At 53.4% G+C, this 3,333-nt stretch overlaps 1 pseudogene; it reads left to right on the forward strand.

The window, feature by feature from the left end:
• The first annotated feature begins 1,468 nt into the window (after positions 1-1,468).
• Positions 1,469-2,200, forward strand: LOC138994663 (TCF3 fusion partner pseudogene; annotated as a pseudogene).
• The last annotated feature ends 1,133 nt before the right edge of the window (positions 2,201-3,333 follow it).

The following is a 3,333-nucleotide window of genomic DNA, read 5'->3' on the forward strand; positions in this document are numbered from 1 at the left end:
ACATTTGGAGCATCAAAAACAATAATAACTATAATGGATTCAAGCATATCAAACACATTTCAGTTTATGAGTTTATATTGATACTAAAGAAATCGGTCACCTTTTCTCCCATTATTTTGAAAATGTGTAAATAAAACAAAATAATCATGCATTTATCTTGTCTTTTTTATATGACTTGTAGCACTGGGTTATTAAGTAATTAATGATGAAACAGTGATCTTTTAAGAAATCTACACTAATAAAAGAGAAACATGGTAATTAGCGTACGACTGCTACCCTTCCCATTGGCTAATCAGCATATCCTTATGCAAATTAACTGTCAGCCAAGATGATGGTTAACCACGAACAAACGTGGCGGTTAATTTGCATATGTAGCCGCAATGCTGGGAGGCGAAAGGGGAAGGAGGGAAGAAGCCGCCTGCCGCTGACTGCATCAGCAACCCAGGTGGCAGCCAAGAGCCAGAGAACCGAGCTGCCTTTGTTCGGAGAAGCCAGGCCGCCTTTGCCGGCTTCTGTGATAGGAGAACCTGGCTGCCTTTGCTGGCCCTGGGCCAGTAATTGGAGAAGCTGGGTCGGGCAGGGAAGAAGTGGATATCTGCCTCTTCCCTGCCCCACCTGGCTTCTCAGATCCCTGATCACCAGTGATGGGAGAACACCCAGAGGCGGGGCCAGAGGCCGGTTGCATAGCTGCCTGGGGACACCATCCGGTCCCCGGGGCGACGCAGCCAGGCCCCAGCAGGATATTCAGAAGGCGGACCCAGGCACCAGGGCTGCGTAGCCGCTGAGGCCGCGATCCGGTGCCTGGGCTGAGGAGACCCAGGGGCCGGGGCTGCGTTGCAGCTGGGCAAGAGATCCAGTCCCCGGGGGCGACGCAGCCAGGCCCCAGAAGGAGACCCAGGCGCTGGAGCTGCAAAGCCGCTGGGGCACACGATCCGGGCGACGCAGCCAGGCCCCAGCAGGAGACCCAGAAGCCGCTGGGGCACGCTATCTGGTGCCTGGGCTGAGGAGACCCAGGGGCCCGGGCTGCATCGCAGCTGGGGCACACGATCAGGTCCCCGGGGGCGATGCAGCCAGGCCCCAGAAGGAAACTCAGGCGCCAGGGCTGCATCGCAGCTGGGGCACATGATCTGGTGCCTGGCCTGAGGAGACCCAGAAGGAGACCCAGGGGCCTCCCAAGAGGAGAGTCTCCGTGGTCAGATGGCGCAGTGTCAGGACAGGAATAAAGACCCGAGGTGACTCAGATGCCTGGCCACAGGGTTAGACCAGCCAGCAGGGCCTTTCAGTTGGGACTGGGAAGGGGGTGGGGCGAGGGAGGCAAGCCGGACATAGAGAACTACAACTCCCAGGAGGCTTAGTGGCCGGGGCCTGGGTGCCTGGCTGTGAAATTGGATGGGCTATGTCATTTTGCAAGCCACTTTAAACTAGAGGCTTGCAAGGTTGGAAGTTCTGCACTGGGAGCCAGGGAGAAATGGAGCTGGAGCAGAGAGAGGGGTCCATGGCAGCAGTGGGCTTTGAGGAGTTCTCAGGTCACACCCTGGAGAGCGAGCTTAAGACCAAAGTAGAGTTCGTGTCTGGGGGTCTGGGCAGCTCCAGCCTCCAGGAGCGAGACGAAGAGGAGGAGGCAGCCCGAGGCCAGCAACAGCGGTGCCAACGGGAACTCAATCACAGGAAGTACCAGGCGCTGGGTCGGCACTGCAGGGAGATCAAGCAGGTGAACAAGCGGGTCCTGAACAGGCTCCATCAGGTACAGAGGATAACATGGAGACTCCAGCAGGAGCGGAGGTTCCTCAAGAAGGTGCTAGACTCCTAAGGCGATGACTACCGGGCCAGCCAATTCACCATCATACTGGAGGACGAGGGCAGCCAGGGCACAGGCGCCCCCACCCCAGGCAACGCTGAGAACGAGCCTCCAGAGAAAGAGGGGCTGTCCCCACCCAGGAGGACGCCAGCGCCCACAGAAGCCAGCAGCCCGGCCCCTGGCGAGGGGCCCAGTGGGTGGAAGAGGCAGCGAGCACAGCAAGCACCACAGGAAGGGCACCAGGCAGGAGTCCCGCTGACTCCGGAGCTGGCCCCCTTGCAGATAAAGGTGGAGGAAGACTTTGGCTTCAAAGCGGTTGAGGCTCTGGACTCAAGTTGGGTTTCTCAGGGGCCAAACAAGCTGCTGCCCTACCCCACCCTAGCCAGCTCCCCCTTTGACTGACCCCCCAATAAACGGACCCCATGCTCTCCTCGGCAAAAAAAAAGCTTATAGAGGCATGCTTATAGGATCAAATAGTATAAATATAGATGTAACAGGACAATAAAAAGAGAACCTGGCTATGATGATTACCTGAACGCTGCCTCTGTGTCATTCCTTCTTCACCGACTCCGTCCACACCTTTGGGAACCCCTGGACCTGCTGGGCAGGACCCCAACATTCCTCTTCTTATAAGGACTTCAGTGAAATGGGCTAAGGGTCCCACTGGAACTGCCTCAATTTAATGTAATCCCCTCTTTAAAGATCTTATCTCCATATACAGGTACATTCTGAGGTTCTGGGGATTAGGATTTTAACATACATTTTGTTGATTACCCAAATCAGCCCTTAACAACCAACATGTTCCAGAAAGTATATTCCTATAGGGTTATTTACCAAACATTCAGAAGTATTTTTAAAAGAGCTAAGCCCCTCGCCCACTGCGCGGGCCCCTCCTGGCGAAGAGCGAAGGCCTGGGTTCTGGGCACTGGAGGAAAACTGGTGCCAGCAGCCAGGGGAAGGGGCCCCAGATTGCGAGAGGGCACAGGCCGGGCTGAGGGACCCACCCGAGTGCACAAATTTTTGTGCACCGGGCCTCTAGTATTCCAGCTAATGAATGAAGTGTGATAAGACTTGAGTATCATCATTTTGCAAATTAACTAATAAATTAACTGGGATTCAGGTTAGATTCATCTCTCAGATCTAACTGTCCATTTACTCATGTTAACTGACACTATGTGAAATTCTGCTGGAAGCCGGTCCATCCTTGCTGCTTGACACAGTCGCTGCAGGAAAGAAACATCTGCACAGCATATGTTTCAAGGGACCTGGCATATACAGCATATTGTTCTTAATATGTTTGCTCTCCTTAGCGCCATGTGTTTTAACCAAGGTTACCTTTTTGAGAAAGATTGTTTCCCCAGGTGGGGATGTTTCTCTGAGGTTAGGGAGGGGACACAACCCCTTAACTAAGTGCCAGGTGGGTAGTTAATCACTTTAACTACAAACAATCACGCTTAAACTACATAATCTTTACTCCCTGGAATGGAGATAAGAAACAACGCCCTAACTTTTGCAATAGAAATTGACAGGATTAA

This window comes from Myotis yumanensis, unplaced genomic scaffold (assembly GCF_028538775.1).
Source record: "Myotis yumanensis isolate MYYU_CA2020_CCGP unplaced genomic scaffold, mMyoYum1.0.hap1 SCAF_16, whole genome shotgun sequence".
Classification (NCBI taxonomy): domain Eukaryota; kingdom Metazoa; phylum Chordata; class Mammalia; order Chiroptera; family Vespertilionidae; genus Myotis; species Myotis yumanensis.